Source organism: Elaeis guineensis, chromosome 7, assembly GCF_000442705.2.
Source record: "Elaeis guineensis isolate ETL-2024a chromosome 7, EG11, whole genome shotgun sequence".
Lineage (NCBI taxonomy): Eukaryota > Viridiplantae > Streptophyta > Magnoliopsida > Arecales > Arecaceae > Elaeis > Elaeis guineensis.
Window position 1 is genome coordinate 8,998,558 of NC_025999.2, and position 25,528 is coordinate 9,024,085.

General features: G+C 38.7%; 1 protein-coding gene across 6 annotated transcripts in view; it reads right to left on the bottom strand.

The window, feature by feature from the left end:
- LOC105049080 (cold-responsive protein kinase 1) overlaps window positions 1-3,142 on the bottom strand; it is a 32,844-nt gene extending 29,702 nt beyond the window's left edge. For all 6 annotated transcript variants that reach the window (XM_010928626.4, XM_010928621.4, XM_029265737.2 and 3 more), the window contains exons 1-2: window positions 3,005-3,142; window positions 2,771-2,904 (exon numbers count right to left, since the gene is read on the bottom strand). The gene's annotated coding sequence lies outside the window, so the exon portion shown is untranslated. The remainder of the gene's footprint in view (window positions 1-2,770; window positions 2,905-3,004) is intronic.
- Window positions 3,143-25,528: the final 22,386 nt, after the last annotated feature.

A 25,528-nucleotide genomic window follows, 5' to 3' on the forward strand; every position in this document is an offset into this window, starting at 1 on the left:
TGCTTCAAAAAAATTAGACTATGTGATAAGAATAGATCTATCTCCAGTAGGCACATTTTTTGGGACAGCTAGATTGGAGACTATTCGTAGTCATAAAAAGACATCTATCAGTGAAGAAACTAATTTACTACCTAGGATCTAGGTCCTAACTGATTCATACTCGGATCGAATACTTTGCAGACAAATAACTGAAAATATTTTTTTCGTTGAGCCCACTGTACTTTCAAATCTATAGTAAAAGGTATCAATTCATTAAATTCGATAAAAAATGCTTGCAATTGGCCAAAGTGTGTCAGTCTGTCTCAATGGAAATAGGTGAGACAAGACATCATACATCCTGGTGACATCACTAGTGTAGAATTTGTAAGCATGAGTCCACACCTCTTTATATGTCCGATAAGGACGAAACATAACCATCAAGGATAGATCAATGGCTTGTCATAAAAGACTAAGTAGTTGTGCATCAATCTTCTTCTAGGTGGGTTGATCAGATGTCTGAATATGATAAATGAATTTGAAGATATGATCTTTCTGCCCTTAAGCCATAAACCAGACCTCGACAACTACTCTCCAATCAGAAAATTTTTTGCCATTCAGCTTCATGGTAGTGATTACAGTGTTGCCAAAGATTAGAAGTCCTGTAATGTTGGTAATTTTGGAATCTGACTTTTTTTTAATAGATTCCTGCATACGGCATCAGTGGAGAAAGAAGTAGATATGGCTTCATCGAGAGAAGGCAATGCAATGAGAAGTCCCACCTTCGATCGGTGAGTAGTGTGCAGCATAGTGATGACATCTCCCATTGATGAATGGGGGTGGTGGTGCAGAAAACTGTACTCTTTGAAATTAAATCACTCTCATGAAATATTTTGATATCATGTGAAAGTAATGATTGTATCTTTTTTCATATATTCAATTCATATTACAAGATGCTCTATATACAAAGCAATAAAGATCTTAATACAATGAACCATATAAATCATATTCTCAATCAAATATTCTGTTACCTAATTTATCCCTCATGATTGATATATATCTCCTAATTGATACATTTTTAAATAGGATTATTCTCAATAGAGACAAAGGACTTGTTTGGATGCTGGAAATTCTTACTGACTCGATACAATCTTCCCAACAACACCTCCATCTTATAGATATTCTGGAAGTCAGGTGGTTGTAAGAGATCAGGGCAGCCACAATACAACTCATCTTTTTTTTAGGGATAAGATAAATCACCATGGATAAAGGCTCAGTTGTTCGAAAAAATAGAGATTAGTTATGTTAATCAGCTGCTCCATTCTCCTCTAATTTGAGAACTTAAGCCAATACGTATTTAGTCCCACACTGGCTATACATTGGATAGATCTGAGGTAAGAAACCCAAATAACAACTTTCGGGTAGCCCTTCTAGGTGAATTCTAGGGTAGTGACAAATGGAATTAGAGCAAACTGCAAATGACCCATGTGAACTAGGAGAGATCGCTACATGGGCCCTTTTAGAACTAACCAAAGACCAATTGTGGTGTTTATGATTAGATTTAATTGAATTTGAACTCTTAGCCTAACAAGGAAGGCTAAGCTTGAATGAGGGGAGTGTGTCAGGACCAGTGCAGGCATGTATTTAGTCCCACATTAGCTATGTATTAGGTAGACATTGGGTGCTTATACTAGGCCAAAAAATCAAATAGCATCTTCCAGCTAGCCTTTTCGGTGAGGACCCTATTTCCAAAATATTTTAAATCAAAAAAATCTTATTAACACTAGGTTAAGGAAGAGTTAATAATATCTCTTGCTTAACAGCTTAAGCAAGAGCTATAGATTCTTTTATCACAATAACCATGGCCATCAAGCGCCCCAGTTGGATCCACTTCATGACTCTTTTGAGTAACCACTCCTGATAACCACTACTCTTCTTTCATTACAAGCTTTTCCAAAACTTTTCAAAGAAACATTTAAGACCTCCCCTAGGCAAGGTCTCTAGATTTTTGTTGCACATTCCAATTACAAGTTCAGTTAGTGATCCATCACTCCACCCTCACACAACGCCACCTTGATGCACCATCTGATATAGAATTAGCGCTTCATCAATCATTATAAAATAATTTACCAGAGCAAATAAGGTTAAATTAATCTAACACTAAGCATTCACTAAGCTGCATTTCTGAAACTTTTAGCTACAATTAGCAAATGCTAATCAACAACCCAGAATACAAACCTTTTAAGGGACCACATCACTTGCAAGCAATGAAAAGCTGGCAAAACTAACCTCTTTTCTTCTGATTCATCAAATACAAGGCAAACTTGGCAACCAATATCATATTTTGTTCCATACAAGTACCATTAGAGAAATTTACAACATTGGGCATAATTTTACCAAAGATCCAAATTTACAGACAGAATATAATGAGTAGCGATGCCAGGATACTCCTAACAAGATTCCTCTCAACAGAACTTCACAGAATTCCCCTTTGCTCCGCAATTATTTAGATTACAATTACCCAATTCCAGCAAATTCCACAGAAAACAAAGTCAGAAACTTTACAATGGTAATAAATTTCCAGCAAAATCAGTCATAGGTATCTAAAAATTCAGCAGAATGAAAAGGAAAAAAAAAAAACATTAAACATAAACACAATTGCATTATCCCAAAAACAAATAGTTTTCCATCTCAAAAAGAAGCCCACTAAATGCAAATAAGAGATTACACTCAAACTATACCAACTTTTACATCAAAAAAAAAAATCAACCATTCGAGCTCGGAAAAAACAAACCTGAAAATCACCTGAAAAATCGATCACAGAAGTAGAGAGATGCAAGAAACCACACATAATCTACCACCCCCCGAAGCGGCGCAGTTTAGTACCACCAGTCGAGAACCAACCTCCCCTCTTCTACTCCTCCTAACCTGCAAACCCCGAAAGAAACGATCAAACCAACGAACAGAGAGACAGATACTGCAAAGCAACAAATCAACGCCGAGAAGCGAACCCAGAAGGGGAACTCACCGGAGACTGGCGGGAGCTGTGTCGGGCGGCGCGCACGTTAGCACGGCGGCGGAGAGCCAACACTGGCGAGTTCTTCCGGAGGAGAGAGAGAGAGAGGGAGAGAATGGGCTTCCATGTTTGACTTTTCATAGAACAAATACTGATGTGACCCGGTCCCACGCTTTGATCGAGTCCAGATTTTGAACCTCCAGATTACGGTTGTGGTTCATCTGACCCGACCAGGCATGTGGGATTAGACCGGGAGTTTGCCGTCCGTGGACCGGCTATTTTTCCAATAAACTAACCTGGTGGTGCAGAAGATTTGACTATGACCAGTGGCGCGGACTCCGCTCGTTGGCAGCCTAAGGTGGTTGCGAGCGCTGCTGGTTGGTACGAGGGAAAAGGCCAGGGGCATGGGGTAAATGGTGCATGGAAAAGGCATTCCATGGCCCCATGCGATGCCGGCCCTTGATCTTGCATCAAGATCTACAACAATATGAAGATCTTCTGATACTTGCACGTATCTTGTATCATGCTCCTGACACCAGATCATTAATCGAAGCTATGTCAGACCATCAAATGATCCAATGAGCATATAACTCGACATGCATGGCCTCGTACAATGCCGGCCCTCGATCTTGCATCAAGATCTATAAAAATATGAAGATTTCTGATACTTGCACGTATACCATCAAATGATCTGATGAACAAGGAACTCAAAATGCATGTATCGCCTGCTCGGTCTAAATTTACCATGGTGTAATATTGAATAGCTTCTACCATCCGTTCTTGGGCTATGACAAGGGGAGGGCTTGCAAGTTTGATGCAACACGTTATTAGGTGTTGATGGCACAAGGTGGACTTTGACGTGTCGCATTCTTAGAATTTATTGCTTGGTATTAAATTTCTAGAAAACCAACGAGTTTATGGGATGATATTTGACTTCTGAAATTATTGGCTGGGTTATCCAGGCATATTTGGGAAGTTCCCCTGGAATTCGTCCAAGGTCGGTGTCGACAGAGTATGAGAGGGAGAGAGAAATGGACGGTGACAGAAGAAATATAGAGATATGTCATCATCAGCACCGGCCCCGAGACGAGATGGGTGGGGGCCAGGAGTCGGATCGCCCATGAGAAAAACAATCATGGATAATTAAATAAAATATTATAAAATAATAATAATTTTTATAATTTAATAAATAAAAATTATCGATATTATAATTTAATAATTAAAAATAATTATCAATAATAAAATAAATTTCAACAATAAATAGAGGACAGATTTCATTAAATACGTGGATATTTAAAATAAATAATGAAAAAAAATTTTCAAAGATTGAAATCGATTGTAATTTTCGATATCAAAAATAATATATTAATTTTTTATCAAAATTAAAATATAATCAATCATCTAATTATTTAATAAAATAATATTATTTTTTATTTTTTTATTTTTATTTTTTTAATTTTTTTTTTCACCATCTCTGATTTTGCATTACCCAAGGATTCTTTTTTTTATAGCTACCACCTCTGATTTCACGCGAACACTGAGGGTCATACCAATACATGTCCTACTTTTGGGCTCTTCTCTTTCTTTTTTTTTTTTTTTATTTTAAATGTGTATTGGTCCTATATATGGAGGGACTACCCAATATGTAGGATAAGTACAGGTAGGTGGAATTGGTCGGATGGATCAAAACAAGTAACACTACAAAAATTAATTTTTTATATGTAAATTAATTTTTTATCGAACATCAAAAAAAATTATGAAGAGTTATATATACTGACATAGATTTTATTATTATTCATATCTTCCTCAAATCTTCTCCAGATCAAATATAATCTACTCCATTAAAGTCGAATCAGATTACATATCGAATGAGATGGAGCAAATTGTCATCCCTTAAGAGAGAAAGAGAATGAGACAGAAAGAGAAAATAAGAAGTCGCATGGCTCAATCCATCTCGAATCTTTTTAAACTATATGAAAGAGTCTACCAAGTTTTTTATTTAATCCCACAAAAATTGAACCTGCAAACTCCCATGATCTCCGTCTCATCTCTCCTCCTCTTTAACAAGAGAAAAAAATTCTCCGATGATGATGATGTGTATGGTTAATCTATTTTTACATCATCAGAAGCTAAATGAGTTTTCATATCGTTCAAATGTATAGATTTGTGCTTGTCCTCCATGTCACAATCCCCTGGTCCTTGTGCATTTGGAACGAAGTAGAAACTAATTTGATTTGATCCAAAAATGATTTATTTCTATACCTTCTTGTTACTACCGATCTCCCTGTCTGATATTGGTTGCCGAGATGGATGCAGCCGAGATGAAAATCGTCACTGGAGCTTCACCTGGACACCTGCAAAAAAGTTCTCACCAGAGGCGTTCTCCAGTGAAAATCCTCCGACGCTCAAGTCAGAATATAGAGAACAATGAGAGAAAAAATCAAGGAGTCAATTGCATATCTTAAAGGATCTCGGAGCCTTTATTTATAGAGAAAGAATTGGAGTCATATTGGTCTCGGAGTCCTGATAATTTCTAGATTTGTCGCACAGATTGATTCAGATAAGATTTTTTTTTTTACAGAAAATTCGATCTCGAAGGAATTCTACTCTATCTGAATTTTTCTAATTTGAAGGAGAGTCGGATCTGATGGGAAGGAGCTTAGCTCGGTTATGGATGAGCTATGATAGATCATCCTAAACCGAGGCTCTGGAGATCATAGAGCACGTGTTGACCATAGGTAACCTGAGATTGGTCGGCCATGTATGAGCTATGATAGGTCGGACATGTATGAGCTATGGTAGGTCGGCCATATGTGAGCTATGGTAGGTCGGTCATGTATGAGCTATGATAGGTCATCCGAGGACAAGGTGAACTAAGGCAAGGTCGAGGAGCAGGAACTGCTGCTAACCCAATAGGTCATGCCAGGTGATCTCCATATCTACTGTATATCCATAATCTGGTAAACATTAATCTCCCATAGCTCAACTTTAACCAAGGATGTATTAGCCGAGGTCGAGGTGCAGATCCACAACAGATGCCCCCCACTCTCGAAATTGAGCTTTCGATAAGTCGGCCGAAGAGAGTACCAGCCTGAGGTCGAGGCTGATCTCGTCGAGTTATTTTCTATTGATACGTATCAAAGATCGGCATCCTGAGATAAACCATCTTCAAATCTAGACCATCAATTCATCGAACCTACAGGAGCCATATTCTGACCAACCAGAGACTGCCATTTGTCGAGCATTGATCAGAAGCAAGTAAATCGATAGTAGATCGAAGCCATCCTAGCTTTCTATAAATAGAACTATGATAACTTTGGTTTTTTATTGTTTCTGCTGTTGTGAGGGAGACCTCAGTCATTTTATTTTCTTGGAGTTTTGCTCGGTCGAGATCGATCTGAGGCTTGTATCAAAATAGCTAAATTGCCAGACCAATCAATTCATGACAAATGTCGAGAATCTATGCCATTGATGTCTCAATTAGTTGATCTAGATCGTCGAATCTGAGTTTCTGTGTTGAGCCGACGATGGTCAATCATGAGCTACTAAATGACGTTCATCCACGGTGGCAACCTAAATGGTCATCAGATTGGGGCTGTCCAACTCCTTATAAATGGCCAATCGCTTTTGCTGGGGCCTCCACCACTTTGCCGCTTTCCTCTTTTTGAGCTCGGAGAGTGATTGCCGGGTGATTTTCGATGAACCTCCGATGATCACTATCAGTCGATGCATTCATCCTCAGTGTAGCTGAACTCCATTATCCTCAACTATAGACAAACTCCGATCACCAAACTTGAAGTCCTGTCATTTGGCCAACTCGATCATCGAATTTTAGTAGACCTCTTTGCTTTTTCTACTTCACTTAGAAATATCCAGAGATGAGTGCATCAAGGTCATTTTCAGCTTTTTTGGTCTTCGACTGGAGGGCCACCCGAGGTCAATCCCTTCGATGTCAGTTCCCCCTCAGATGGATCCAAGGTCGAAGAGGAGGTCCGGTCCTAGAAGACTAAGTTGAAGTTGATGGAGACCGAGGTTGCACAGGCTCGAAGCTAGGCTGAAGCTTGGTTGATTGAAGGGCTTCGATCGGTGGCAAGTCAATGGGAGAAGAAGCTTGAGCAAGAAAAAGCTACCGTCGTGGAAGCATTTTGCTCTACTAAAGAGTTCACCAAGATAATGCCGAAGTTCGCTTCGGAGTCATACGTGTAGAGCCTTGCTGATCATAAGGCTAAGGTCCGACATCTTTTCTTGAACATCGACTTCAACTTGCTAGACACCGACGATGAGGACGGTGAAGATGGAGATGAGGTAGAGAGAGTTGAAGAAGATGCTTCTGCCCCCTAGCCCTTGCTTGCAACCAAGATTTCTGAGCTAGGAGCTCCCTCCAAGCAAGGTGCCCCTACTCTAGTTAAAGCTTAAAAATTCTTTTTCTTGCTTCTTTTTATAATTAAGTTCGGATATACCCGAGGACTGATCTTTGAAAGCTTCAATTTTTCTGAAGTAATTTTTGTAAGAGATTGGTTCGTTTTGTAAAAATGCTTCATAGAAATGAAAGACAAACCTTTTTAAATATTTCTATTCTCTTTCCCAAGTTATTGAGTTCGATCTTCAATGAATTTTTATTTTCATCTTTGGTATTTAAGGGTTTTGTCCGAAGTCACGTTGAGCTTCGTTTGGGGTTTGGTGCATCATCATCCATTTTATCTTCATCCGAAAATGAAGAATTTTGCGATAGGCATCAGCTCTTGCCGACCTCCAATGTCGATATTCAAGATTTTGCAATAGGAGGAAAAGTGTCGCGGCCAATCGGCATTCTAAGGTCTCTGCTTAGGCTTGTTCAAGGATAGGGGATGTTCATCAATCAACTTTGGCTTTTACCGACCTCCCACTCAGCCTATTTGGGGATGAGGAGCGTACGGAGATCGAATGGAGATGCATACCACTCATCGACCATGATGAAGGAGTACATGATGGAAATCGAGTGGAGAACCACATAGAGATGCACACGGTCGAGCAGCGCACGATGGAGATCAAAAGGAGATCCATATCGATTCTCGATCGTGGTCAAGGAGTGCGTAATGGAGATGCATGTGTAGAACACGTTTCTATCCTTGACCGTGATCGAGGAGCGTATGTTTGGAGAACTATATGGAGAACATGTTTCGATCCTTGATCATAGTCGACAAATGCATGTTTGAAGAACCGTATGAAGAATACGTTCTAATCCTCGACCATGGTTGAGAAGCGAGTGTTTGGAGAACCGCATAGAGAACATATTTCGATTTTCGACTGTGGTTGAGGAGCGTGTGTTTAGAGAACATGTTTCGATCCTCGACCACGGTCGAAGAGCACGTATTTGGAGAACCGCATGGAGAACATATTTCGATCCTTGATCATTATCGAGAAGTACGTGTTTAGAAAATTGCATGAAAAATACGTTCTGATCCTCGACCGTGATCGAGGAGCACATGTTTGGAGAACACATTTCGATTTTCGATCATGATCAAGAAGCATGTATTTGGAGAACCGCATGGAGAACTGCATGGAGAACATGCTTTAGTCAAGAGATGGAGAACAATGAGAGGAGAGAGCGAAGAGTCGATTGCATACCTTAGAGGATCCCAAAGCTTTTATTTATAGGAGAGGAGTTGGAGTTGTATCGATATCGGAGTCTTGATAATTTCTGGATTTATCGCATAGATTGATTCAGATAAGATATTTTTTTTATAGAAGATTCGATTGCGGAAGATTTCTACTCTATCTGACCTTTCTCAATTCGAGGGAGAGACAAATCTGGTGAAAAGTTTAGCTCGACTGCGAATGAGCTATAATAGGTCGTCTGGAACTGAGGTTCTGAAGTCCGCAAAGCATGTGTTGGATCTCAAGTTGGTTGAGATTGGTCGACCATGTATGAGCTATGGTAGGTTAGCCATATATGAGCTATGATAGGTCAATCATGTATGAGTTATGATAGGTCGTCCGAGGACGAGGTGAACCAGGACAAGGCCGAGGAGCAGGAACTGCTGCTAATCCAATAGGTCGTGCTAGGTAATCTTCATATCTATCGTATATCCATAATCTGATAAACATCAATCTCTCATAGCTCGATTTTAATCGAAGATGTATTAATCGCGATCGAGATATAGATCCATAATATTTCTAATTTTTGTTTCGCAAGGTTTACAAATCTTACTCATGTTGGTCGGCAAAGTTTGTCAATTATGCAATGCAAGTCGTTGGCTTTGGGATACCAAAGGAGAAATGTGAAGCTAAACTAGCATACTATCTCATGTGTTCTTTTATTCCACTTGTCAAAGGCCCTCGTTAAAGGGAAAAAAAAATATTTGTTCATGACTTTGTCCACATTAAAAAAAATATTGCTGCTATCTTTGATAGCCACGCCATAGGATTTTTAGTCCCACATTTCCTTTAATTAAATATTGTAGAACTGAAATAGAAGTTTAAGAGACTAGAGTACAAAATATTATATGTACCTACATCCCACTTGTCAAGTAGAGGCAATTTCTTTTTTGTAAGCGTTTTGCCGTCTCGTGTTCAACTTTGACCTGTTTTTCTGCATAGAAGGAAATTATAAGAGCTAGTACGTTCGTGGATGTCTTTCAACGGTTCTTTGACACTAGGAAATGATTTTTATTGCAAAGAGATTGTGATTATATTATTCCTTCTCAGTGTATAAATACCTTCTCAAATATTTTTGAGTGAGATTTACTGATGTTAAAAATAGCTAAGCTAAAATATTTAAAGATATGGATGGCCTACAACTAGAACTATAATCATTTTGGCTGAGAAGAGACGTGACTATTGACATATATAAGCATTGTTTTACATGTGAGATTGATGACTTATAGGAAGGATTCCGAAATAAATAAATAAATAAATTTTTTTAAGTATTTTAATATTATCTATTAATTTTAGTGTTTAAAATATTTATAGTGTCATTAATTTTTTGTTTAATTTCTAATCATTGGATTCGTAATTACTAAATGGTCGTATGTATTTCATCTCATTTTTATTTTTTGATAGTTCGACATTTTATTAAGATCTTAATGGGCCAATAAAAATTCAAATGATCATAAATGATCATATTAGATAGCTATAGAAGGACCATCTTGAAATCTGATTTTAGACATCCCATATAAACCTCTTTTTCTCCTCCTCCTGATTTCTATTCAAATCTTTTCTTTGTGATTATTTTTCTGGATGTTGAAAGAATCTTCATTAATCTTTTCCATGATTGTGCTCACAGGTGGAGGGTCCCAGTCGTATCTTAGAGTGGTATTTTTAATTTTTTTTGCATAAAAAATAAAAATACGACATAGTATAATGCCTCGCATACTTTCAGATTTGTTCATTTTTATTTCTTGTTATTTTGTAATTTATCTATAATTTTTTTGTAATAAAGTTTTGTTAGTTTTCTCTAGTCTTTTAAATCACATAAGAAATTCTTTAAGTTCTATTCCAATAATCTAAGATGTACTTCCCCCATGAAGAAGAATAGATAGAATATTTGTCTGGTTTTTCAAAATCTGATATGTATTACAGTGGTAGATTTCACTTATATAGACTTTCTAACTTTCTTTGTACCATTAGGAATTAGGACTACACAGTATCAAAGGGAGGAAAAAATTATTACTTATACCTATTATTGGTGCAATTAGATCTGCTCCCCTTGACTTAGCATCAGCCTCCCTGACTTATAGTCGATCATCTCGATTGTAAGATGAAACGTCAATCAGTGCATCATCCGACTTTACATATCAACATGAGAGAACAGATCGCCAACTGTCAATCGGTAAGTTGACTAACTATCAGCAATTCTCAATCGATCTCTTGACGGGACCAAGTCAATCATGATGATCTGATCAATTTCATAATCGATAGTCAGTTAATATATCAGAATCACCGACCGATGATCATTCAGATTTCTATAATTATCGACATATAGTCGACATATTTAGACTACCAACATCAAGTCGGCATATCAGAAATCGCTAGCATTGAAAGTGCATAACGGCCATATACCATGATTATCAATGGCCATTAATACCCACCCTACGATCATATAATACCGAAATAAGCAAAACCCACATACCAAATCATTACAAATGGTTACCAACAATTCGTCTATAAAAGGGAGGTAAATGAACAGCATTAGTAAGACACTTTTAAGCTAACACTCTATCATTTTGAATATTCTATCTGCTATTCATCATTCCCCACTGACTTAAGCATTGGAGAATTTTCGTCGGATATAATTCCGATCAGTAGATTTTTTTTACAGATTGCTCTCCGTCGAAGCTAGGCGCAATAAGGGATTGGCCGCAACACATACCAAACCATTACAAACGGTTACCAACAACTTGTCTATAAAATGGAGATAAATGAATAGAATTGGTAAGATACTTTTGGGCTAACACTCTACTACTTTGAATATTCTATCTGTTGTTCACCACTTTTCACTGACTTAAGCATCGAAGGTCCCCATCGGACACGATCAGTGGACTTTTTTTGCAAATTGATTTTCATCGGAGCTAGGCACAATAGGAGATTGACCGCAATAGATTGACGCACCAGATAAAAAAAAATAAAAGAATCTGATTATGATAAAAATAAGAGCTCAAAATAACTCCACTAGCTCTGTCAGGCAATCTTTCTATCGAAAAGACCTCCCTCCACCTCCAATGGCAGAGCCCAGTTCTTCACATCCCATTATCATTACGGACGTCCAACTCACTACTTTAATACAGCAAATGAGAGTACCGATGGAGGCAGTGCACAGCTTTCAACAGCAACATACACAACAGCAATAACAACAACCAATGGTGGAGGAGTCGACCGTGCATACAGTACCATCCAGGCACAGTCGTCATGCTCTATGATGATCCCTTTCTCCATTACCAGAATAACGATCATCTCGACACTCACTGTGTCGAGTTAGCACTTTTTCGGTACTCTCATCGTGCCACCCACCATTTGTGGTGGTCTCCTTCTCCTTCATGCCGACATAGCATCAAGAAGGGAAAGAGGCCATGCGCCCTTGACTTCTCGATCCTCGAGCTCTTTAAAAGACTCTACCCCTGGTTCTTACAGCAACGATGGCTTGACGACTACGAGTGCAAGTTCAAAAAAATCAACCATCAACTCATCCGACTTCAAATGGATGGCCGAAGGTCCTTCAATGACCTTGGCATCCATGCCGCTCCACCTTTCTCTCAGTGAATCTTGAATGAGCCGATTCTGTCTCGATTTAAAATACCACAGATGGAGCTATATGATGGCTCCATCGACTCGATTGACCATCTGAAGAGCTACCAAACTCTCATGATGTTTCAGAGGGCAATCGATGCCCTCTTATGCATTGGTGTTGCTCCTAGATTGATTTTGATGATTACAAAGCAGATTGAAGGGATACAAACAATTGAAAAAGTCCTTATGCTCTTCAAGGGCAAAATCGTAATTTCACTAAAATCCTGATTTGATAGTACCATTTGGTAGAACAAATGATTTGAAATCTATTGGTGAAAATTTTATTTTGTTTGGACTTATATTTTTGAAGTTATGAAGGTTTGAAGTGCATGAGTCGACTCATGAGTCAACTCATGACACTATGAGCTGAATGGCACGCAAAAAATTCTCATGGCACGCTGGATTTTTGACTTGGCACGACCTGTGAGTCGACTCATGAGTCGACCCACAAGGCATGAGTCGACTCATGAGTCGACCTCTGCTGATTTGAGCCTAAAAATCCAGAAATCAGACCTTCTGGTCTGTTGCAACAGAAGTCGACTCATGAGTCGACTCCTGAAGCATGAGTCAACTCATGAGTCGACCCCTGCGACGGGAAATGTCAGCAACGGCTATTTTTTTGCCCGTTTTAATTGCCTTTTATGCTTCCTAAAAATCCTCTAACGGCTCTTTATCTGCCTAAATTATTTTCTCTTGCTACTAATGCCATAAAATGCTTAAAATGGTGAAAGAAAATTGCAGATTAAATAGCAGATCAAATTGCAAAGAAAAAATGTGAAAATCGGAAGATCAAACGTGAGATCAAAAGAGAAGAGAGGATCCTAAATCTGAGATCAACGAAATATTCAAGAAGAAGAGAGAGGATCCACAATATTCAAGAGAGTTTGTGAAAAAGAAAAGCAAGAGCATTCAAAGAGAGAATCTTTCAAGTCGATTGTTTTCAACCTTGATCTAGAGATCGTTCAAAGCTTTCAAGAGATCTTCAATCAACAATCAACCTCTTCTCAAGCGTTCAACCGTTCATTCATCTTGAGAAAATCTGAAAAAGGGGTTCTTCATTTGAGTAAAGCTTTTATTGTTATATTTGCTTATTTAAGGAGCTGTTATTGTATTCATCTGTGCTCTAAATATTCTTACTCTTTGTGAGTTTTTGCTCTTATTTTTGGAGGATTTCCAAAACAAGGAAAGGTTGATCCGAACCTGAAATCGGAGTGTTTTGGGTTTGCTTGTACCCGGAAAACAAGTGTTCTAGCTTGGGATAGCTAGGGTCGGAGTTTCCGACGTCTTGTATTCTAGCTTGGGATAGCTAGTGTCGGAGTTTCCGACGTTTTGTATTCGGGTTGAATACAAAGGATAGTGGATTGAAATTCCCAAGTGGGATCTTGGGGAGTGGATGTAGGTGCAAGGTTAGCACCGAACCACTATAAATCCTTGTGTTTGTGGTGTGCTTTATTGCTTTATCTTATTTCTTTATTATATCCTTGCAATACTGCTTTAGGTAATTAATATTGATTTAAAGCCATTGTTTTGTTCTTCATAAATTATCTGTTGGGCTTAAAATTTTTAGAAACCCAATTCACCCCCCCCCCTCTTGGGTTGCATAGCTGGGCAACAATTGGCTTCCCGACTATCATTCAGAAAGCTGCTTGAGCCTGGTACTCTTGGCTCCAATCAGGAAGCATCCACTCTTTCCAGCAGCTAAAATAATTGTTTGTGACTCACTTTAGTACTAGTCAAAATATACCACAAACATCTGACAGTCTCTTCTCCATCAAGTAGAATGAAGGAGAGATATTGAGAGACTTCATGGCGCATTTCAATGCCACTATGCTCGAGATCCGAGATCTCAATGAAGATATGACTATTTCGATCATGAAGAGAGGTTTGAGGGGATCCAAGTTCACTTACTCTTTGGATAAGACTCTCCCTTGGACTTATACAGAACTTCTAAGGCGCATATATAAGTACATTCGCACGGATGAAGACGCTATTGACCGGCATCAAACAGAAGGAAAAGGTCAAAAAAAAAACAAAAGAAAAGTAGAGCTCCAATCGAATCGAGTCGGCCAACAACCAACAAGGGAGCTTCACCCCACTGACGGAGTCCAAGCCTGAATAATTACGGTAGCAGGTTTGATTTCTACACTTCTCTTTCTGCTCTCCATGTGCAGATTCTGATGGAGATTGAGAGAGAAGAGTACCTTCATCACCCCCATCGATGAAGGCGCCACTGAAGAGTCATGATAAAAAAAAATACTGTCTCTTCTATCGTGACCATGGTCATGATACCGAACAGTGCATTTAACTCAAAGATGAGATAGAAGTTTTAATTCGATAAAGCTACCTCAAAAAGTTTTGATGAGACTGTCTGACTCAACCTCTTACTGACTGACAACCTCAGCCATGATCTGAAGAAGTGATCGACAATCAACCAACGATAGAGGTAATCAATATGATTTTTCGATGATCGAGAGATTGGGGGGCAACTTTCGAAGAAGAGTCTACAAAGAAACAATGACTTAATGATAATGTAATCTCTTTTTTGAAGGATGATGTTCAAAAAATACAAACTCTTCATGATGATGCTATTGTCGTCTCAGCGATGATAGCAAATTTTGATATAAAAAAAATTTTAATCGATAATAAAAATTTGAATGATGTTTTGTTTTATTTGATTTTCTTTCGAATACGACTATCGACTGACCGACTCAGAAGAGTCTCGATGTCATTAATTAGTTTTATTAGAAATGCAGTCAGCATGGAAGAAAAAATCACTCTCCCTCTGACTGTAGGAACTGACCCATGACAAAGTACTATCCTCCTTACATTCACTATCGTCCAAGTTCCTTCGACTTATAATGCTATACTTGGATGATCATGACTCAATACATTAAGAGCAGTAGTGTCGACTTACCATCTACTAATCTAATTTTTAACTAAAAAAGGAGTCAAAAAAATTTATGGGGATCAACAACTAGTCCGATGCTGCTTCATGGTTTCTGCCAAAAGTAGTAAACCTGAAGACCCTCTATCGGCTAACAAACTGGACCAAAAGGAGAATGAAGAAAGGGATGAGCCAGCCAGTGGAGCAACTAGTTTCGATCCTACTAAGAGAAGATGACCCTACAAAAATAATTAAAATTAGATCACAATTACCTGATCTAGAGCGAAAACAACTGGTGGACTTACTGAAAGCAAACATCGATGTTTTTGCTTGATCGACGACCAACATGCCAGAGATTCCTCCGAAAGTAATAACTCACCGATCGAACATTGATCTCAAAGTAAGACCGATGAGACAGAAGAAAAGATCTTTTACCCCTGAAAGGCAGAAGATTATCGACGAAGAAGTTGATAAGCTCCTTGTAGCTAGCTTCATTAGAGAGGCCAACTATCTCGTTTAGCTCATCAATGTGGTAATGGTGAGAAAGATCAATCAAAAATCATGAATCTATATCAACTACACTAATCTAAATGAAGCTTATCTGAAAGACAGCTTTTTCCTATCAACAACTAATCAATTAGTCGATGCACCATCGGAACATCGACTTCTGAGCTTCATGGATGTCTTAGCAGGCTACAATCAAATTTAGATGGCATCTGAAGATGAAGAGCATACTGCCTTTACAACCAACAAAGGCATCTACTGTTACAAGGTGATGCTGTTCGATTTGAAAAATATCGGAGTAATTTATCAATGGCTGGTCAACAAGGAATTCAAATCATAACTTGATCGAAATATGAAAGTCTACATCAATGACATGCTGATAAAAAGTGTCACAATTTTTAATCATGTTTGAAATTTAGAAGAAGCCTTCAACACACTTTGATGATATTAGATGAAGCTAAATCCGATCAAGTATGCATTTGGAGTGATTGTCAAAAAAATTTTTAAATTTTTTGTATTGCAATGAGGAATCGAGGCTAATCTAGAGAAGATAAAGACCATCATCGACATGAAGCATCTAAGCTTCAAAAAAGAGATATAACAACTCAATAGAAGGATCACCGTACTTAGCCGATTCATTTCGAAGTTGGCTGGGAGGTGTTCAACTTTCTTCAAAGCCCTGCAGCAGATGAAGGACTTCACATGGTCAGATGAATATCGATAGTCCTTCAAAAATTTGAAGAAATATTTGGCATCTCCCCTACTACTCACAAAATTGAAGGTGGGAGAGGCAGTCAATTCGATGCTTGTTCAAGAGGATGAAAATTAGATTCAACGGTCGATTTACTATATCAGCAAGGTACTCCACAATATTGAAACGAGATATTCAAGAGCGGAGAAAATGATCTACGTTCTAATCATATCGGTGCAATGACTTCCACCATACTTTCAAGCACATTCAATAGTAGTCTTGACGGACCAACTGTTGAAGGCAATTTTGTACCAACTTGATACCTCCAATCGAATAGCAAAATGGACAATCAAACTTAGCGAGTTTGACATTCAGTATCATCCAAGATCATCAATGAAGGCTCAAATTTTGATCGATTTGATCGCTAAATGCACTATACCCGATAATAAACCTGATAATAAATCCGACGATAAGTCGAGACAAGTTAAGAGTCCTAAAGTCGAACCTACATCAGTATGGGTGTTACATATGGATGGGGCATCCAATGCCCAAGAAAGTGGAGCCGGCCTCATCCTTACTAACTCCGAAGGGACCGTGATTGAATACATCTTTTAGTTCGACTTTAAAATATTAAATAATCAAGCCAAATTTGAAGCTCTACTAATCGGCTTGAAAATTGCTAAAGAACTCAATGTGGATAGCCTGAAGGTCTTCACTGACTCATAACTAATCACTGGACAAGTTAAGGATAAGTTTGAAGTCCGAGATTCAACTATAATGAAGTATCTTCAGAAGGTGAAAGATCTCACATCAATCTTCAGGTATTTTGAGATCTCACATATTCTGAGAACAGAGAATGCTCAAGTCGATGTACTTTCTCGACTTGCAACTACTTCATCCAATTTACTCGATCGAACATTCATTGAATATCTCGAACGACTGAATATCGACAAAGTTAATGAAGTGCTATAAATAAATGATAAATCAAATTGGATGGATCTGATCATTCAATATTTGACTAATGAAAATTTATCCATGGACCCTTTAGAAGCCAAACGACTAAGGTGGAAGGTCTCACAATACATCCTGATGAACGGATGACTTTACAAGAGGTATTTCTCCCTTTTGCTGCTTAAATACTTGGGATCAACTGATGCCGACTATGCTCTCCGAGAAGTTCATAAAGAGATTTGCGAAAATCACTTGGGAGATAAGCTATTGACTTACAAGATCCTACGATAGAGATACTACTGGCCCATAATGAAAAAAGATGCTATCAAATTAGTATGGAGGTACGAACCATGTCAGAAATATACTAATATACAGCATCAAGTGGTCAGTAAATTGACATCGATCGTTGCACCATGGCCATTCGTACAATGAGAAATCGACATACTCGATCCTTTTCCTCCGGCATCTGATCAGAAAAAATTTTTGGTGGTCGCCATAGACTACTTCATCAAATGGATAGAAACTGAAGGTAAGATGGAAGACTTCATTCAAAAGTCTATCATTTGCAGATTTAGTTTGCCGCATACCATCATCACCGATAATGATCGATAATTTAATAATCAAAATTTTAAAAAATTTTGTGTGAAGCTTCATATTACGTACAAACTCACTTCAGTCGGCCATCCATAATCTAATGGTGAGGTAGAGGTGACAAATCGAACGATTCTACATGGTCTCAAGATCTGACTGAATGAAGCCAAAGACCTTTGGATAGAAGAGTTATATCCAGTCTTATGGACGTATCGAATGACTTCTCACATCCCAATGGGAGAATCATCGTTCAACTTGGCCTATGGAACAGAAGTAGTGATCTCAATGGAGATCGGACTGCCATCGATGAGGGTCAAACGATATGCAGAGCCAAGTAGCTCCAAATGTCGAAGAGCCGACTTAGACTTGCTCCCGAAGGTTCAACAGCAAGCATAAATAAAAATGACAGCATACCGACAAAAAGTAGTCCGGTACTATAATGCAAAGGTCAAACCGAAAATTTTCCATCCAGGAGACTTGGTCTTGAGGAAGGCAGAAATTTCAAAACTTTTGGATCAAAAAATTTATTTTCAAACTGGAAAAGACCCTACAGGATGATCGAAACCCTTCGTCTGGATGCATACCGACTAGAGACTCAATGAAACGACTATTCCCGAATATGGAATGCCAATAATCTGAAAATGTATTATCAGTGAAGTTGTCCATATGTACGATATATCTAAAATGAAATGATCAGATTTTGACTTTCCTTGGATATTCAAGTATATACAAAATGATATCTGACTAATGACTAATCGACCAAAGCACACTGGCTCAATTTTGATCAGACAACTATAATATGCTGACTCAACTCCGACTGAGCAGAATGACATGCCGACTCAACCATGATTGGACGAAATAATAAGCCAACTTGACTTCGATCAGGCAGAACATATGCCGACTCGACTTTGATCGATTGAAAGATATTCGGCTTGCCCTCGTATATCAAGTAAGAAAATTTATGCCTAAAGTTCGATCGACTGATATCCAACTAACAAGCGAATTCTACAACTTCTACAACTTCAACTATCGATCTGAGTCGGCTTACCAATTGACAATTGATTGTCCAACTGATATTCGACTACACTGGCGATGACAATGAAAAGCAACATGTAAGGAGTTCAACACTTAAAAAATTTTCAACACTTAGAAATTTTTTTTTTTTATTTATGAGCAAAGGATTACAAACTTGGACCCAAAATCTGATTACAAAAGGTAAGTTGGACTATTGTCCGATTACAAGAATGAAAGACAAAGATATCAACACTGATCACCAATTGGCATCCTCCTCAACTGTCAGTAGCCACTGCAACTATGATTTTATGGCCTTCGATAGTAGCCGATTCTACTCTAACCGACTCTGGTATGGCTTCCTTCGCAGCTGGGGCCGACTCTATCACAGTTGGTGCAGCTTCTTCGATCAGGGTAGCCCCTTCAATGACTTCTTCTTCAGTCGGAACCGTTGTATCATCGACTGGCTCCTCTTTAAGTGCACCAGTTGAGACAGTTATGTTGTTTAGATCTAGGATAAGATAAAGCTTCTCGACCGCGTCCCTCCCATCCTCATAACCGACCCAGGAAGATGTGCTGTCATCCTCGAGGATTTTATTTTTAAAATCTTCAGACTCTTTGTAATCCTCAACGGCCTACTCCCACGCCCGACTGAGAGTTTTCTTGATCGATTGTGCTTCCTCCTTAGTGGAGGCTGACTCTGCATTGGTCAATGGCAACCTTGCTTCGGTGGCTCGATGCTTCTCCTGCTCCTCCAACTCTTTGAAGAAGTTGTCACGTTCCTTCCAGACTATGTTGAGTGTATGCTTCTTCTTTTTAATTCGGACCTCCTGGAACATGACAGTTTGCTTGGCCAACTCAGCTTCGGCTCTGGCGAACTTAACTTTGACCCTGGCCAACTCTAATTCAGCCTTTATTTGAAAAATCTCCTCCAGGTGTTTCTCTTCCCGCTCTGTTGCCATCTGGAGGCATTCAATAGCAGCAACCTTCTCGACATTTGCGATCGAAATCTTTTTAGTCCATATTTGATAAAAGTCTGCGATCTTTCGATAACCACTCTCCAGCACCGACATGTCATGCGCTAACTAAAAAAAAGAGAGAACAAGCTAGAAAAAACAAGTTAGAAAAGGCAATTGAGAAGTAAAATACTAACTTATACTAAGGATTGTCGGGTAGAAAGATGAAAACATTTCAGACACCGTCCAACTCTTCCTGTTTTCCTTGTCAGTCGGAAGTGGTGTAGCCCTAATGAGTTGCTTGGCCAACTTTGGATTTGCCAAAGCTGACTCACCAGCTGGGATCCGAACATCAAAAAGCTCCGTAAAGCTCATCGATGACCCATCGTCAGTCGAGCTGGCCGATGCTTTCCCAAGCTCTTCAGTAGGTGGTCGATCGCTTGATGCCGCCATCCATTTGGGTGTTGAAGGCACCCGAGATAGTGTCGGTCCCATCTCGATCGATCCTGATTTGGGTGCAAGAATTACTCGAGACTCCATCAACTCTACACTGGTTGGTGTTGTTCTGATTGATGGTGGTTCGACGACTGTGACATCATCATCCCCTCCTAGTTCCTCGACGGACGAAAGTGTTTCGACTGGTAGAAGGACTGTCGGGGCCGATAATGCTATGACTAGCTCAGTGCCAGACCTAGGGACAGCTACCGATGGAGTGTTGGTCAAAGTCACTATTGCCGACTGTATGTTAGGCCGACTCTTCTTCGGTGCATGAGACGACCTAGCATCGGCCACAACTCTCTTTTTGGTGGCGTGCTGTTGGACATCAGCTATTGAGATCCACCCTGAAGGCCGCATGGCTGCAAGTAAAAAATTACCAAATCATTTGCAAAAAGAAGCCAAGCAAAAAATGAAAGAACTACATTATGCTATACCTACAATGGGTATCGAACCAAGTCGAGCATCGTAGAAAGCCTGCTCCATCAATAGTTTCTTCTGTACAGGAACTTCCATGTCCTTTAGATGGAGGAAGTCTTCTCTGTCGGTGATGTCAACCTGATTATTCTCATTCGAACTTGTATTCGAACTCTCCCAGGTAGAAGGAAAGCCCCAGGATAAGGAAATAAAACAAAGAAAAATTGAGTCTTCCAATCATGAATGGAAGAAGGAAGGTTGGTGATGAAAGATAAACCTTTCCTCAAAGAAAAAAATTACTAACCCTCAGCCTTAGGATGGGGGCGAAGGATGAAGAAAGGTCGAAAGAGAGAAACTCGAGGCATGATCAGAATCATATGGCATAATAAAGCAAAGGTAACAAAGAGCCGAATGGAATTTGATGTGAGTTAAGCTGGACAGAGTCGGTAATAGTCTAGGACATTCTGAATGAACTTCAAAATCGGGAAACGAAGATCAGATCGAAGATTTTCAACATAAAAAGCAACCTGATCTAGAGGAGGAAAAAGTACTTGACCATCCAAATCAGGCACGAACAATCGAAAGGGCTCCAAGATGTGATACTACTCCCAGAGATGGATGACTGCAGAATCAGCTAGAGAGGAAACCTCTACTGCCAGTCCCGAAAGGAAATCACCAACCAAACCAATCGGTCAGCTACCCCAAAAGGATTAGGGGCTCTATCTTCTCCGCCCCTAACTTTAGCTTTATCGTTTCTACTGTTACTTGCCATTATTAATGACGGAAAAGGAAAATCAAAAAGGAGCAAAAAGTGGAAAAAGCAAAGGGATGAAGAAAGCTTAACCTAAAAGCTAAGAGATGCCTAGGAAACCACAATGACACAAGGAAGAAGAGGATTCTTAAACCCCTGAAGCTCTTAACACTCGCAAAATAGTTTTCAGTTGTAGGAGAATGATGAATAAAATGACAGAAGATTCAGAAGGAAGAAAACAACCTCATATATATAGAATCCCTCAACGACCAGGATAAACTCGTTAAAAATGAGATTGCCTTGGATTCTAACATGTGGCTACATCAAAACAATCATTGATAGAATGGTTCAATGCACCTATCGCCTGATCGTGCCACATCATCACTATCTGTGTGAAACGGTTGAGAGCCAATAATAAATGGACACATGACGGCAATCAACTAGTCAGAATCAAATCGATCGAATCATCCAACTGCTTAATTGTCTCCTCGAATCGACATCCCAATGATGGCTGCATGGCCATCGAAACGACAAAACAGCTAAAAACCTTTCAGTTTCTGGGAGAATCATTAATACTTGCAGCAGAATTGACCACAAAATTGGAGATCGAGATAACATGTGATAACTTACATCATCTAACGTGTCAGGCTACGTGTCAGGTCACATGTTATTCTACCTTTGACTTGAGAATGGGGGATAACTGTTGGGGCAATCGGATCTGCTCTTTCTAACTTAGTATCAACCTCTCCGACTTATAGTCGGTCATCTTGACTGTAAGTTGAAATATCAATTAGTACATCATCCGACTTTACATATCAATATCAGAGAATAGATAGCCGACTATCAATCGGTAAGCTGACTGACTGTCGACAATTCTTAATCGGCCCCTGGCGGGATCAAGTCAATTATGATGATTCGACCTACTTCATAACCGATGGCCAGTCACTATAATAGAGTCATCGATCAATGGTCATTCGGATTTTAATAATTGTCGATGTATAGTTGGCACATTTAGACTACCGACATAAAGTTGGCAGATCAGAAACCCCTAGTGCAAAAAGCACGTAACAGCCATATACCATGACTATCAATGGCATTAGCTACCCCCCACGATCATATAGTGCCGAAATAAATGGGATGCATATGCCAAACCATTACAAACGGTTACTAACAACTCATCTATAAAAAGAAAGTAAATAAACATCTTTGGTAAAACACTTTTGAGTTAACACTTTGCCATTTTAAATATTTTATCTATTGTTCACTACTCCCCACTGACTTAAGCATCAGAGAATTTTTATCGGATATAATTTCAGTCAATCGACTTCTTTTGCAGGTTGCTCTTCACTGGAGCTAGGCGTAATAGAGGATTGACCGCAATACCCACTTTCAGTCCATTCTCCTTAGTTAAATTCATATGGCTTTAGGTCAAACACCAGTGGTGTTTCTCAACATCTACTTCTTGTGGATTTTTGGTCTATAACATTATATTTGTTTTTCAAAAGAACATACTTTCATAAAAAATTTTTTTATTACAAAATCAAGATAATCCTTATCTAACCACTAAATCCTTTGAGAACACGTAACGATGAGTTTTTTTATCACTACCATTATTAAATCGTCAGCATTAACCAACCGGCCTGTGCGTATAATTAGATGAAGGTGCTCTATCATTAACATATATGTAACATATATGTATACATACATACATACATATATGTATGTATGTATATGACTTAAATCTACACAATCTACTTAAGTGCCGGTCTACTTTTGTTGCCTTTAAAAACATGCATAAATTGAACAAGGACAAGATGGGAATAATTTGATAGGGTCAGATTAAATTAGCAAGCTACACTTTTTTCCCAACTAAAAATTAAATGTTAGATTTGCACCTTAGAACCACTGGGAACTAGATGAGTCAAATTCCAAAATTTTATCTACTACATGATTTGAACAGAGTTCTCATTTCTTTCTCAATATCCAAAAACCTTATCAATATCCTAAATGAGGTAATATTGATGAGACTTATAGTTTTATTTATTTTGAATGTTTTGCTAAGTGCATACACTGATTTAACACAAATAAATTCAGAAACATTCACACCTACTTGACTTTCTGTCTTGAATTTTCTATGTTGAGCATAATTTGAATCAATATAACTCTGTAGCTCTGGAATTTGCAACACAAAAGTCATGAGAGCCAATGTAACTGATCCACCAAAGTATAGAGATGAGTGAGTAAAATATTTATGATAATACCTGTCTTACAAATGAGGTCATTGTGAAGATAAACTTTCATATGGTTTACTTGCCTATACAAATCTTTCAGCTTTTGTACACTTCCATGCTTTTCCACATAGGTGCTTAGGATTCATTTTTCTTTTTAGTATCATATCCGAATAGTAGCCATCAAGTTTAATCTATTTGGTCTCAGTTGACTGATCTTTTATCACCATCTGTCTTATGAACAAAAGGTGGAGTCAATGTTGGATTTACTGAGCCTTTCACAAGGCTTGCCTTGAGGTATTCCCATAGTGGCCTGTCTCTTTCAGAAGGCTGAGACTGCCCGGTTGAGACTGCCTGGTTGTTGTCCACAATATGTAGAAAGGGACTTGTATATATCAAGTACCTATGAATTTAGGTGTCCATAGTTCTTATCCATAATCCTTTTCTTTAGACTAGTTAATTGTCTTATTGCATTTTATATACATCTCAACGCAGGTTTGATGCAAGGTATTAAAAGTCAAGTGTATGAATCGGCATATAAAATACATATGATATGTCATTGAAAGTTAGGCTATATTTATACCCTCACCATTCTTAATCTGCATTGGATTTTATGGTTTAGCTAAAGTCATCACATGGTATCAGGCGTCAGAAGAAGAGGCATCTGGTATCATGCAAATGTGATGCATAATGCTACATGTGCTATGATGTATCCAAGTATTTTTTATGACTTAAGTTATTATCGCTTGATTTGCATAATGGATGTTCATGTTAAGACCAGATACATAAATTAATTGTTAGGTTCTTGTCATTGCTTTAGTTAGATTTTTTTATAAAAAAAAAAGGCTTAATCTTGAAAAAAACCCTGTACTATTTGGGGATTTTCAATTTCATTCAGAATTTTAATTTGATGCAATCAGACTATCAAACTATTATAAAAGTTCAATTCAAATCCTGACTATAGATTCCATCCGGCTTCTGTTATAGAATAGTCACGTGAGGTCATGTGACAGTGTTATATGGTAGAAAGGGATGACATAGATTACATGGATGTTTCCCTCTTCCTTTCTCTCCTCTCCTCAATGTTACCACCACCCTTCTCTTCCCCTAGTCCCTTCATCGCCAAAGCCGCAGTCCTCCGCTACGGGCACCAAAAGAACCCCCACCATTGCCCATTTGCCACCACCTCCTCCCCTCTTTCTTTTGCTTCGCCGCCCATCTCCTCTGCTCCTCTCACTCCGCCGCCCATCTTCTCTGCTCCTCCTCCACCATTCGAATCTTAGAAATCCATGGAACTTCAATATGAGTTCTCAATCTTTGACTAATGCTGAAATGTGAATCAAATCCATATGTTCACTGCTTTATAAGCAAACTCTTATAGCTTAGAGTTGTGAAGGACAAGAAGGTTAAAAAGATGGTAAGATTCCACATGTTTCTGATAAAAGGAATGTGTGAGAGAGAGAGGGAGAGAGAGAGATGTGGGGATGTTAGAAGTGAGAAAATGAGTAGAAATGGTTAGCAGTGTGTCAGTAAAAAAACATCCTTCAAAACTTGGTGTTGAAGATAAGCTCCTTCCCTCCTAAAAATCAATAAAAATAAGCAAGGGAGCTGTTGTATGATTTTTGTGTGGATATAGAAGAATCTGTGTAGTTTTTTAAGCACCCATACTGAAAATCTTTATATTTTGATCACCGATAAGTCTCTTTGGATGAGTTCCAAGTACCCTTGCAATAGATGATTTGAAGATTCTATATTTCAGATGCTATCAGTCCTCCAAATTCTCCTTTAATTGA